This window comes from Elephas maximus, chromosome 10 (assembly GCF_024166365.1).
Source record: "Elephas maximus indicus isolate mEleMax1 chromosome 10, mEleMax1 primary haplotype, whole genome shotgun sequence".
Lineage (NCBI taxonomy): Eukaryota > Metazoa > Chordata > Mammalia > Proboscidea > Elephantidae > Elephas > Elephas maximus.
The window spans coordinates 93,659,945-93,674,183 of record NC_064828.1 but is presented as its reverse complement, the minus strand read 5'-3'; the positions used below and the strand labels follow the sequence as shown (position 1 = coordinate 93,674,183).

The 14,239-nt window shown below is 37.0% G+C and overlaps 1 protein-coding gene across 6 annotated transcripts in view; it reads left to right on the top strand.

Annotated features, from left to right (window-relative positions):
• Positions 1 to 14,239, top strand: part of CEP128 (centrosomal protein 128) — a 523,299-nt gene that overhangs the window by 388,657 nt on the left and 120,403 nt on the right. The gene's annotated exons all lie outside the window — the stretch shown is intronic.

Genomic DNA, 14,239 nt, shown 5'->3' with positions numbered 1-14,239 from the left:
CCATGTGTCTTTTTTTTAATTGGGTTATGATTCACATAAAATAAAATTTAATCTCTTTAAGTGTACATTTTCATATATTCGAAAGATTGCGCAACCATCACCACTAATTCCATAACATTTTCATCTTCGAAGGAATTCCATAATTATCAGTAATCACTCCACTTTCTCTTCCTGCCACCCTTGGCAACCACCAATCTACTTTATTGATTTGCCTGTTCTGTCCTTGTCATATTAAGAGAAATCGTATAGCATGTGACCTTTTACACATGACTTCTTTCACTTAGTATAATGTTTCCAAGGCTCACCCATGTCGTAGCATGTATCAGTGCAACATTTTTTTGATTGAATAATAATTTATTGTATATATGTACAACATTTTGTTTATTCCTTCATCAGTTGATGGACAGTTTTTTTTTTTTTTCTCCGCACCTTTTGGCTATTGTGAATAATGCTTTTAGCCCAAAAGACCATTGTCTCTTATGCCAAAACTGTGCTCCTGAGTCAGGACACACACAGAAGGCTTTATTCAGGAAAGGTGGAATCACTACTTCCCAGTCTGCCTTAGTAATCTAGTGCTGCATAACAGAAATACCACAAGTGGATGGCTTTAACAAAGAGAAGTTTGTTTTCTCACGGTAATGTAGGCTAAAAGTCCAAATTCAGGTCGTCAGCTCCAGCGGACGGCCTTCTTTCTCTGTCAGCTCTGGAGGAAATCCTTTCTCGTCAATCTTCCCCTAAAGTAGGAGCTTCTCTGTGTGGGAACCCCTGGTCTAAGGGACACGCTCTACTCCCGGTGCATCTTACTTGATGATATGAGGTCCCCCATTCTCTGCTTGCTTCCCTTTCCATTTATCTCTTGAGAGATAAAAGGTGGAGCAGGCCAAACCCCAGGGAAACTCCCTCTACCTTGGATCAGGGAAGTAACCTGAGTAAGGGTGGTGTTACATTCCTACCCTCATCCTCTGAACATAAAATTACAATCACAAAATGGAGGACAACCACACAATACTGGGAATCATGGCCTAATCAAGTTGATACACACATTTTGGGAGGGGGGGGCACAATTCAATCCATGACAGTCTCTTTTGCCAAAACTATGCTCCTGAGTCAGGACACACACAGAATGCCTTATTCGGGAAGGGTGGAACCACTACCTCCCCGTAAGGTTAAGAACGCTTTGGAAAGTAAGCTTTCTGAGCCTCCTTGCTAAACACAGCATCCCATATGTTTTGGTGTTTTCTTGCTTCTCAAAGTATTTTCTAGTCCTTTTCGATTTCTTCTTTGATTCACTGGCTATTTTAGGAAAGTACTGTTTAATTTCCACATATTTGTGAATTTTCAAAATTTACTCCTGTTACGGATTCCATTCCATTGTGGTTAGAGAATATGCTTTGTATAATTTACTAAGTTTATTGAGACATGTTTTATGGCTTATCCTGGTGACTATTCTGTGTACATTTGCAAAAAGTATGTATTCTACTGTTGCTGGATGACGCTTTGTGTACGTGTCTCTTAAAAAAAAAACAAACTTAGGTCTACTTAATTTATAGTGTTGTCTAAGTCTTTTATTTCCTTGTTGCTTTTCTGTCTAATTTGCCATCATTTTTTAAAATGAGACGTTATTGAAATCTCCAACAGTTATTGTTGAATTGTTTGTTTTACCCTCAAATTTGTCAGTTTTTGTTTGATGGATCTTGGGGCTCTATTGTTTGGTGCGTATATGTTTTTAATTATTATACATTCTTGATACAGTGACCCTTTTATGATCCTTTTAGCAGTATATACTTTCCTTTTTGTCTCTTGTAGCAACTTTTATCTTAAAGTCTGTTTTGTTTAATATTATTAAGCCACCCTCACTATCTTTTGGTTACTCTTTGCATGGTATATCATTTCCATCCTTTTTCTTTTAATATACTTGTGTCTTTGAATCTGCAGTGTGTCTTATGTAGAAAGCATATAGCTGAATCATGATAAAAGGGATAACAGTTATCCATTGTGCCAACCTATATACATATATTTTAATTGTGGCGTTTAATCCATTTACATCTAGTGTAATTACTGATAAGGAAAAAATTATTTCTGCCATTTTGACATTGTTTTTTATATGTCTTTTTTTTGGTGTTCTAGTGGTTAAGTGCCACGACTGCTAACCAAAAGGCCAGCAGTTCAAATCCACCAGATGCTCCTTGGAAACTCTATGGGGCAGTTCTACTCTGTCTTATAGGGTCGCTATGGAACTGACACGACAGCAATGGGATTTTATGCTATTTCCCTATTACTGCCTTCTTTTGTGTTAAGTAGGTATTTTGTAGTGTGCCATTTTAATTGCCTTGTTCCTTTTACTATGTGTTTTTTAGTTTTTTTAGTGGTTGCCCTGGGGATTGCAATTACCATCTTAATTCATAACAATCTAATTTGGATTAATGCCAAATTAATTTTAGTAATATGTTGTTGTTAGGTGCCATTGAGTTGATACTGACTCATAGTGACCCTATGTATAACAGAAAAAATGATGCCCAGTCTTACACCATCTTCACAATTGTTGTTATGCTTGAGTCCATTGTTGCAGCCACTGTGTCAGTCCATCTCGCTGAGGGTCATTTTCACTGACGTTCTACTTTACCAAGCGTGATGTTCTTCAGGACTGGTCCTCCTGATAATATGTCCAAAGTATGCGAGACAAAGTCTCACCATCCTTGTTTCTAAGGAGCATTCTGGCTGTACTTCCAAGACAGATTTGTTCATTCTTTTGCAGTCCATGGTATATTCAATATTCTTCACCAACATCATAATTGAAAAGCATCAATTCTTTTTTAGTCTTCCATGCTCATTGTCCAGCTTTCATATGCATATGAGGCAATTGAAAATACCATGGCTTGGGTCAGGTGCACTTTAGTCCTCAAAGTGACACCTTTGCTTTTTAACACTTGAAAGAGGTCTTTTGCAGCAGATGTCCCCAAAGCAATTGATTTCTTGACTGCTTCTTTCATGGGCATTGAGTGTAGATCTAAGTAAAATGAAATCCTTGACAAATTTCATATTTTCTCCACTTATCATGATGTTGCTTATTGGTCTAGTTGTGAGGATTTTTGTTTTCTTTATGTTGAGGTGTAATCCATACTGAAGGCTGTAGTCTTTGATCTTCATCAGTAAGTGCTTCAAATCCTCTTCACTTTCAGCAAACAAGATTGTGTTATCTGCATTTCACAGGTTGTTGATGAGAGTTCCTTCAGTTTTGGTGCTGAGTTCTTCTTCATATAGTCTACCTACATGGATTATTTGCTCAATATACAGATTAAATAAGTGTGGTGAAAGGAGACAACCTTGACACATACTTTTCCTGACTTTAAATGCAGTATTTCCTCGTTCTGTTCAAACAACTGCCTCCTGGTCTTTGTACAGGTTCCACATGAGCACAATTAAGTATTCTGGAATTCCCATTTTTCCCAATGTTATCCATAATTTTCTGTGATCTACATAGTCGAATGCCTTTGCATTGTCAATAAAACACAGGTAAGTATCTTTCTGGTATTTTCTGCTTTCAGCCCAATATCCATCTGACATCAGTAATGATATCCCTCATTCCATGTCCTCTTCTGCATCCAACTTGAATTTCTGGCAGTTGCCTGTCATTGTATTGCTGCAACTGCTTTTGAAAGATCTTCAGAAAAATTTTGCTTGTGTGAAATATTGATGATATTGTTTGATAATTTCTGTATTCTGTTCGATCATCTTTCTTTGGAATGGGCAAAAACAAGAATCTCTTCCAGTTGTTTGGCCAGGTAGATGTCTTCTAAATTTCTTATCGTAGATAAGTGAGCACTTCAGCACTGCATCTATTTGTTGAAACATCTCAATTAATTTTCCATCAATTCCTAGAGACTTGTTATTTGCCATTGCCTTCCATGCAAGTTGGACTCCTTCCTTGAGTACCATCAGTTCTTGATCATATGGTACCTCCTGAAATGGTAGAACGTCGACCAATTCTTTTTGGTACAGTAACTGTGTGTGTTCCTTCCATCTCCTTTTGATGATTCCTGCTTTCTTTGATATATAAATAGTAATATATATAACCTATATTCCTGTATAACTCCATTCCTCATCCCCTTGTGCTGTTGTTGGCATACAAATTAAATCTTTATACCTGTGTGCCCTTCAACACAATTTATAATTATTGCTGTATGCAATTGTATTTTAAATAAGAAAGGAGAAGGGGCAAAAAAACAAAAAATACTGTCTTTTATGTTTACTTAATGTAGTTACCACTACCACCTATCTATCTATTGTATTGTGGTAACTTGCATATTGCTATGATGTTGGAATCTATGCCACTGGTATTTCAAACTTCAGCAGGGTCACCCATAGCGTACAGGTTTCAGTGGAGTTTGCAGACTAAGACCGACTAAGGAAGAAAATCCTGGTGAAATACATTTAAAAAATTAGCCAGTGAAAACCCTGTGTATCAAAACAGAATATTGTCTGATGTAGTGCTAGAAAATGAACACCCTAGGTTGGAAGACACTCATAATACGTAGTGGCTACAACAGTGGACTTGAGCATACCAACAATCATGAAGATGGTGTAGGACCAGGCAGTGTTTTGTTCTCTTGTACATGAGGTCACCTTGAGTTGGAGCGAACTCAGTGGCAACTAACACCAATGAGTTACTTTGACCAATACTCTTTATTTCTTCCTGTGGATTTAGGTTACTGCCTAGAGTCCTATCATTTCAGCTTGAAGGAATTTAGTATTTCAGCCTGAAACATTTAGCATTTCTTCTAGGACAGGGTCCTTGTGATGAATTTTCTGTTTTTATTTTGGGGGGAAATATCTTAGTATCTTAATATCTGCTTTAGTTTTGAAAGACAGATTTGCTGAATATAGAATTCCTGGCTAACTTTTTTTTTTCTTCCTTTTTACACTTTGAATACGTTATCCCACTGCCTTCTGGCTCTATTGTTTCTGATGAGATATCACCCATTCATCTCATTGAAGATCCCTTGCATGTGAGGAGTTACTTCTCTCTTGCTGCCTTCAGGATTTTCTCTTTGTTCTTTAAGAGTTTAATTTTGATGTTTCTTGGTGTGAATTTTCTTGAGTTAATCCTTCCATAGTTTGCTGATCTTCATAGTTGTGTAGATTGTTTTTTAATTAGATGTGAGAAGTTTTGAGGCATTAATTCTCCAGCTATTTTTTTTGCCCCATTTCTCCTTTCCTTCTGGCATTCCCATTATGTGTATCTTGGTATGATTTAAGGTGTTCAGTGGCCTCCAAGTCTCTGTTCATTTCTCCTTATTCTCTTTTCATTCCTCTGACTGTATAATCTCAGTTGTCTTGCCTTCAAGTTCACTGATTGCTTCTTCTACCTACTCAAATCTGCTGTTGAGCCCCTCTAGTGACTTTTTTTCATTTCATTTATTGTATTCTTCAACTCCATGTAAAGCAACTCATGACATACGAGGAGTCCTCAATGAGATTAATAGCTGATTCTCATTAAAAACAATAGAGCCAGAAGGCAGTGGGATAACATATAATTATCAAAAAGAAAAAAAAAATTAATCAAGAATTTTATATTCAGCAAAGCTATCTTTCAAAAGTGAAGCAGATATTAAGATATTCCAAAAAAAACAAAAGTAGAAAATTCATTTCTAGGACACCTGCCCTAAAAGGAACGCTAAAGTCTTCAGGCTGAAATATTAATATATACTTATATGTGTGTGTATCTTTTTATTGACATTGTATTGAAATCTGTGAGAGTCAGAACCTGACGGGACTCTCTTGTTTTTCCAGGTCTGACAAGTTTTCCACCTTTGACAGGGTATAGTCTTGCCACTTTTCTTCTCTTTGCTAATTTTAGTGAAAAATATTTTAATTTTCCTTCTCTGACAGGTTTCCACCCTACACAGTTTCTGACTTTCACAGGTTTTACTGTATTTGACGAGACATCTTTTTAATGCTTGCATTTAATTCTTTACTCATGATTTCCCTTCGTTCTTTGGATACCTTTTAAATAAATTATTTAACATCTTTAGATCGTAAGTCCAATATCTGAACTTCCTCAGAGACTTTCTGTTGATTGGGTGTATGTTTAGGTGTGTGCATGTGTATGAACCATACTTTTCTACTTCTTTACAAGCCTTGCAATTTTTTGTTGAAAACTGAACATTTTAAATAATATAATATGGAACTCTGGAAATCATATTCTTCTGCTCCCCAGAGGTTTGTTTTTGTTGCTGTTTACTGTAGTAGTTGTTTGTTTACTTTTTTAAACTAAATCTGTAAAGACTGTTTTTTTTTTTTTTCTTTTAAATGTGTGGCACCTGAAACCTGTACTTGTTTAGTTTACTGGTAAGCTAATGATTGGATAGAGATTTTTCTTAACTACCTGGAACCAGTAAATCTTCTAGTGTTTGCCAAAGAGATCTGTGTGCATGTTAGGGTACAACTTTAATACTAAGCCAGGCACTTGACAGCTCTGCCTTAGCCATCAGTTTTTCAGAGTCTTAAGTTCAGTCAGAGGTAAAAGCTTAGGTCTTCTCAGGACTTTCCTGAGCATGTGTGTAGCCCTGAGCAAGCATACTGTCCTACACATGTACATAGCTTTCTATATTGTCTGGGTTGTGTCACAGTTTTCAAAGCCCCTATAGATATCTTTCCCCCCAGCTTTTTCTTTGAAGCATTTAGTCAGTGTATTGTATCCCTCACCTACTTCCCACCACCTCAGGCAACTGCAGAATTACACAATTGACTTTATTTGAATTCAGCAATATCCCTGAGGAAAAGGCTTTTGTACTGGGTGAGCTCTGAGTCAGGTTAAATATATAAGTATGGTGTTCCAGGGAACCACCAAACAGATCAAATAATGATAATTATCTGGGAATGAGGTATTGAATGAGCTCTAGCCCAATTCTACTCCCTCTGATGTTTGCCAGGCTGCTAGCTTTTTTTTTTTTTGTCACATATAAGTTTATATACACCTTACTCCGTACTCCCACTTGCTCTCCCCCTAATGAGTCAGCCCTTCCAGTCTCTCCTTTCGTGACAATTTTGCCAGCTTCCAACTCTCTCTATCCTCCCATCCCCCCTCCAGACAGGAGATGCCAACACAGTCTCAAGTGTCCACCTGATATAATTAGCTCACTCTTCATCAGCATCTCTCTCCTACCCACTGTCCAGTCCCTTTCATGTCTGATGAGTTGTCTTCGGGAATGGTTCCTGTCCTGGGCCAACAGAAGGTTTGGGGACCATGACTGCCAGGATTCCTCTAGTCTCAGGCAGACCATTAAGTATGGTCTTTTTGTGTGAATTTGGGGTCTGCATCCCACTGATCTCCTGCTCCCTCAGGGGTTCTCTGTTGTGCTCCCTGTCAGGGCAGTCATCGATTGTGGCCGGGCACCAACTAGTTCTTCTGGTCTCGGGATGATGTAGGTCTCTGGTTCATGTGGCCCTTTCTGTCTCTTAAGCTCCTAGTTGTCGTGTGACCTTGGTGTTGTTCATTCTCCTTTGCTCCAGGTGGGTTGAGACCAATTGATGCATCTTAGATGGCCGCTTGTTAGCATTTAAGACCCCAGACGCCACATTTCAAACTGGGATGCAGAATGTTTTCATAATAGAATTATTTTGCCAATTGACTTAGAAGTCCCCTTAACCCATGGTTCCCAAACCCCCGCCCTTGCTCCACTGACCTTTGAAGCATTCAGTTTATCCCGGAAACTTCTTTGCTTTTGGTCCAGTCCAGTTGAGCTGACCTTCCATGTATTGAGTATTGTCCTTCCCTTCACCTAAAGCAGTTCTTATCTACCAATTAATCAGTAAAAAACCCTCTCCCACCCACCGTCTCTCCCTCCCCCCCTCGTAACCACAAAAGTATGTGTTCTTCTCAGTTTATACTATTTCTCAAGATCTTATAATAGTGGTCTTATACAATATTTGTCCTTTTGCCTCTGACTCATTTCGCTCAGCATAATGCCTTCCAGGTTCCTCCATGTTATGAAATGTTTCACAGATTTATCATTGTTCTTTATCGATGCTTAGTATTCCATTGTGTGAATATACCTAATTTATTTATCCATTCATCCGTTGATGGACACCTTGGTTGCTTGCATCTTTTCGGTGTTGTAAACAGTGTTACAATAAATGTGGGTATGCATATGTCTGTTCGTGTAAAGGCTCTTATTTCTCTCGGATATATTCCGAGGAGTGGGATTTCTGGGTTGTATGGTAGTTGTATTTCTAACTTTTTAAGGAAACGCCAGATCGATTTCCAAAGTGGTTGTACCATTTGACATTCCCACCAGCAGTGTATAAGAGTTCCAATCTCTCCAAAGCCTCTCCAACATTTATTATTTTGTGTTTTTTGGATTAATGCCAGCCTTGTTCTTTTTTTTTTGTTGGAGTGAGATGGAATCTCATCGTAGTTTTAATTTGCATTTCTCTAATGGCTAACGATCGAGAGCATTTTCTCATGTATCTGTTAGCTGCCTGAATATCTTCTTTAGTGAAGTGTGTGTTCATATCCTTTGCCCACTTTTTAATTGGGTTGTTTGTCTTATTGTGGTTGAGCTTTAACAGAATCGTATAGATTTTAGAGATCAGGCGCTGGTCGGAGATGTCATAGCTGAAAATTTTTTCCCAATGTGTAGGAGGTCTTTTTACTCTTTTGGTGAAGTCTTTAGATGAGCATAGGTGTTTGATTTTTAGGAGCTCCCAGTTATCTGGTTTCTCTCCGTCATTTTTAATAATGTTTTATATTCTGTTTATGAGTTGTATTAGGGCTCCTAATGTTGTCCCTATTTTTTCTTCCATGATCTTTATCGTTTTAGTCTTTATGTTTAGGTCTTTGATCCATTTGGAGTTAGTTTTTGTGCATGGTGTGAGGTATGGGTCCTGTTTCAGTTTTTTGCAAATGGATATCCAGTTATGCCAGCACCATTTGTTAAAAAGACTCTCTTTTTCCCAATTAACTGACACTGGGCCTTTGTCAAATATCAGCTGCTCATATGTGGATGGATTTATATCTGGGTTCTCAATTCTGCTCCATTGGTCTGGGTGCCTGTTGTTGTACCAGTACCAGGCTGTTTTGACTACTGTGGGTGTATAATATGTTCTAAAACCAGGTAGAGTGAGGCCTCCCACTTTCTTCTTCTTTTTCAGTAATGCTTTACTTATCTGGGGCTTCTTTCCCTTCCATATGAAGTTGGTGATTTGTTTCTCCATCACAATAAAAAATGTCTTTGGAATTTGGATCGGAAGTGTGTGTATATATATAGATGGCTTTTGGTAGAATAGACATTTTTACTATGTTAAGTCTTCTTCTCCATGAACAAGGTATGTTTTTCCACTTATGTACGTCCCTTTTAGTTTCTTACACTAGTACTTTGTAGTTTTCTTTGTATAGGTCTTTTACATCTTCGGTAAGATTTATTCCTAAGTATTTTATCTTCTTGGGGGCTACTGTAAATAGCATTGATTTGGTGATTTCCTCTTCGATGTTCTTTTTGTTGATGTAGAGGAATCCAAATGATTTTTGTATGTTTATCTTGTAACCTGAAACTCTGCCAAACTCTTAGTTTCAGTAGTTTTCTGGAGGATTCCTTAGGGTTTTTTGTGTATAAGATCATGTCATCTCCAAATAGAGATAATTTGACTTCTTCCTTCCCAATCCGGATGCCCTTTATTTCTTTCTCTAGCCTAATTGCTCTGGCTAGGACCTCCAGCACAATGTTGAATAAGAGTGGTGATAAAGGGCATCCTTGTTTGGTTCCCGTTCTCAAGGGAAATGCTCTTAAGTTCTCTCCATTTAGAATGATGTTGGCTGTTGGCTTTGTATAATAGCCCTTTATTTTGTTGAGGAATTTTCCTTCAATTCCTATTTTGCTGAGAGTTTTTATCATGAATGGGTGTTGGACTTTGTCAAATGCCTTTTCTTCATCAATTGATAAGATCATGTGGTTTTTGTCTTTTGTTTTATTTATATGGTGGATTACACTAATGATTTTTCTAATATTGAACCAACCTTGCATATCTGGTATAAATCCCAGTTGGTTGTGGTGGATTATATTTTTGATATGTTGTTCAATTCTATTGCCTGGAATTTTGTTGAGTATTTTTGCATCTATGTTCATGAGGGATATAGGTCTATAATTTTCTTTTTTTGTGGTATCTTTACCTGGTTTTGGTATCAGGGATATGCTGGCTTCATAGAATGAGTTAGGTAGTATTCCATCCTTTCCTATGCTTTGAAATACCTTTAGTAGTAGTGGTGTTAACTCTTCTCTGAAAGTTTGGTAGAACTCTGCAGTGAAGCTGTCCAGGCCAGGGCTTTTTCTTTTGGGGAGTTTTTTGATTACCTTTCCAATCTTTTTTTTTTGTTATGGGTCTATTTAGTTGTTCTGCTTCTGATTGTGTTAGTTTAGGTAGGTAGTGTTTTTCTAGGAATTCATCCATTTCTTCTAGGTTTTCAAATTTGTTAGAGTGCAATTTTTCGTAATAATCTGGTATGATTCTTTTAATTTCAGTTGGGTCTGTAGTGGTATGGCCCATCTCATTTCTTATTCAGGTTATTTGTTTCCTTTCCTGTATTTCTTCAGTCAGTCTGGCCAATGGTTTATCAATTTTGTTAATTTTTTCAAAGAACCAGCTTTTGGCTTTGTTAATTCTTTCAGTTGTTTTTCTGTTCTCTAATTCATTTAGTTCAGCTCTAATTTTTGTTATTTGTTTTCTTCTGGTGACTGATGGATTCTTTTGTTGCTCGCTTTCTATTTGTTCAAGTTGTAGGGACAGTTCTCTGCTTTTGGCTCTTTCTTCTTTTTGTATGTGTGCATTTATCGATATAAATTGACCTCTGAGCACTGCTTTTGTTGTGTCCCAGAGGTTTTGATAGGTAGTGTTTTCATTCTTGTTGCATTGTATGAATTTCTTTATTCCCCCTAAATGTCTTCTATAACCCAGTCTTTTTGAGCAGGGTATTGTTCAGTTTCCAAGTATTTGATTTCTTTTGCCTGTTTTTTCTGTTATTGATTTCTACTTTTATGGCCTTATGGTCTGAGAAGATGCTTTGTAATATTTCGATGTTTTGGATTCTGCAAAGGTTTGTTTTATGACCTAATATGTGTTCTATTCTAGGGAATGTTCCATGTGCGCTAGAAAAAAAAGTATACTTTGCAGCTGTTGGGTGGAGTGTTCTGTATAAGTCTGTGAGGTCACGTTGGTTGATTGTAGCAATTAGATCTTCCGTGTCTCTATTGAGCTTCTTACTGGAAGTCCTATCCCTCTCCGAAAGTGCTGTGTTGAAGTCTCCTACTATAATTGTGGAGGTGTCTGTCTCACTTTTCAATTCCGTTAAAGTTTGTTTTATGTATCTTGCAGCTCTGTCATTGAGTGCAAAAATATTTAATATGGTTATATTTTCCTCGTCAATTGTCCCTTTAATCATTATGTAGTGTCCTTCTTTATCCTTTGTGGTAGATTTAACTTTAAAGTCTATTTTGTCAGAAATTAATATTGCCACTTCTGCTCTTTTTTGATTGTTGTTTGCTTGATATATTTTTTTCATCCTTTGAGTTTTAGTTTGTTTGTGTCTCTAAGTTGTGTCTCTTATAGGCAGCATATAGGCGGATCGTGTTTCTTTATCCAGTCTGAGACTCTCTGTCTCTTTATTGGTGCATTTAGTCCATTTATGTTCAGTGTAATTATAGATAAGTATATTTTTAGTGCTGTCATTTTGATGCCTTTTTGTGTGTGTTTTTCACAATTTCATTTTTCCACTTACTTTTTGTGCTGAGAAGTTTTTCTTTGTAAATTGTGTCTTCCTCATTTTCATAGTAGTTGAATTTATGTTTGCTGAGTCATCATGTTTTTCTTTTTTTTTTGTATTGTGGAATTGTTAGACCTTTTTGTGGTTACCTTAATATTTACTCCTATTTTTCTAAGTAAAAACCTAACTTGTATCATCCTATATCGATAGCCTTGTTTTCGTCTCCATATGGAAGATCTATGCCTCCTGTATTTAGCCCCTCTTTTTGATTACTGTGATCTTTTACATAATGACTTCAATGATTCCCTGTTTTGAGCTTTTTTTTCTTTTTAAAATTAATCTTATTTTGTTTTTTTGATTTCCCTATTTGAGTTGATATCAGGATGTTCTTTCAGTTCTGTGAGTGACCTTTTGTTGTGTTGGTATCTGATATTATTGATTTTCTGACCAATTTCCTTTAGTAATTCTTGTAGCTTTGGTTTGGTTTTTGCAAATTCTCTAAGCTTGTGTTTATCCGTAAATGTTTTAATTTCAACCTTCATATTTGAGAGAGAGTTTTGCTGGATATATGATTCTTAGCTGGCAGTTTTTCTCCTTCAGTGTTCGATATATGTCATCCCATTGCCTTCTTGCCTGCATGGTTTCTGCTGAGTAGTCTGAACTTATTGATTCTCCTATGTAGGAGACTTTTCTTTTATCCCTGGCTGCTGTTAAAATTTTCTCTTTATCTTTGGTTTTGGCAAGTTTGATGATAATATGCCTTGGTGATTTTCTTTTTGGATCAGTCTTGAATGGGGTTCGATGACCATATTGGATAGATATCGTTTCGTCTTTCATGATGCCAGGGAAGTTTTCTGCCAACAGATCTTCAACTATTCTCTTTGTATTTTCTGTTATCGCTCAGAACAGGAGCATTTTTAAAGGGTCATTATTCTGCCTCTCACATAAAGCACAGACATAAATATACTACATATACTAGATAATTTCAGAATCTCCCCAAATTACTGCTATTAGTTCTTTTCTTAACTAGAATGTTTTTGCCAGAAGTGACTCAGTCTTGCTTTCAGTCTATTTCCTACTTGGTTTATGCCATTATATTTTTCTAATGCTTTCCTATAATAATATGCCACTTAGATTTTCTTCTTATACACCAAATGATTAGACTTAAATTTAAGTTGGGTCATAAGAGGCAATTTATTTCTAAAATCACCAATAAATCAAAATAAGCATATGTCTGTGTTTCCAGGATTTATAGAAATGAATATTGATTAATGCAAATCAGACAGACTGTGTAAGGAAGATTGGGCCAATTTGCCTTATCATATTCCTGGGAAACCCTGGTGGCATAGTGGTTAAGAGATACAGCTGCTAACCAAAGGTCAGCAGTTTGAATCCACCAGGCACTTCTTGGAAACTGTGTTTGGCAGTTCTATTCTGTCCTGTTGGGTCTCTATGACTCAGAATTGACTCAATGGCAACTGGTTTAAATTTTTTTTTTTTTTTTGGTATCATATTCCCGATTTCAGGAAATAGCATATGATCAGGAATTGATGATACTGAAGGAAGAAGTCCAAGCTGTACTGAAGGCACTGGAAAAGAACAGGACTCCAGGAATTGATGGAATACCAACTGAGATGTTTCAACAAACAGATACAGCACGGGAAGTGCTCATTCATTTGTGTCAACAAATTTTGAAGACAGCTTCCTGGCAAACTGACTGGAAGAGATTCGTGTTTGTGTGTATTCCCAAGAAAGGTGATTCAGTCAAATGTGGAAATTCTCAAACAATATCATTAATGTCACATGCAAGTAAAATTTTGTTGATTTTCATTCAAAAACAGCTTCAACAGTATATTGACTGGGAACTGCCAGAAATTCAAGCCAATTCAGAAATGGATGTAGAACCAGGGATATCATTGCTAATGTCAGATGGATCCTGGCTGAAAGCAGAGAATATGAGAAAGATGTTTACCTGTGTTTTATTGATTATGCAAAGACATTCAACTGTGTGGATCACAGCAAATTATGGATAACATTGGGAAGAATGGGAATTCCAGAACACTTAATTGTGCTCATGAGGAACCTGTATGTGGATCAAGAGGCAGTCATTCGAATAGAACAGGGGATACTGAGTGGTTTAAAGTTAAGAGAGCTGTGCATCAGAGATGTCTCCTTTCACCATACCTATTCATTCTGTGTGCTAAACAAATAATCCAAGAAGCTGTACTATGTGAAGAAGAACACAGCATCAAGACTGGAGGAAGACTCATTAATAGCCTGTGTGGTGCAGATGTCTCAACCTTGCTTGCTGAAGGTGAAGAGGACTTGAAGCACTTACTAATGAAGATCAAAGACCACAGCCTTCAGTATGGATTACACCTCAACAAAAGAAAACAAAAATCCTCACAACTGGACCAATAGGCAGCATCACGATAAGTGGAGAAAAGATTGAAATTGTCTAGGATTTCATTTTACTTGGATTCA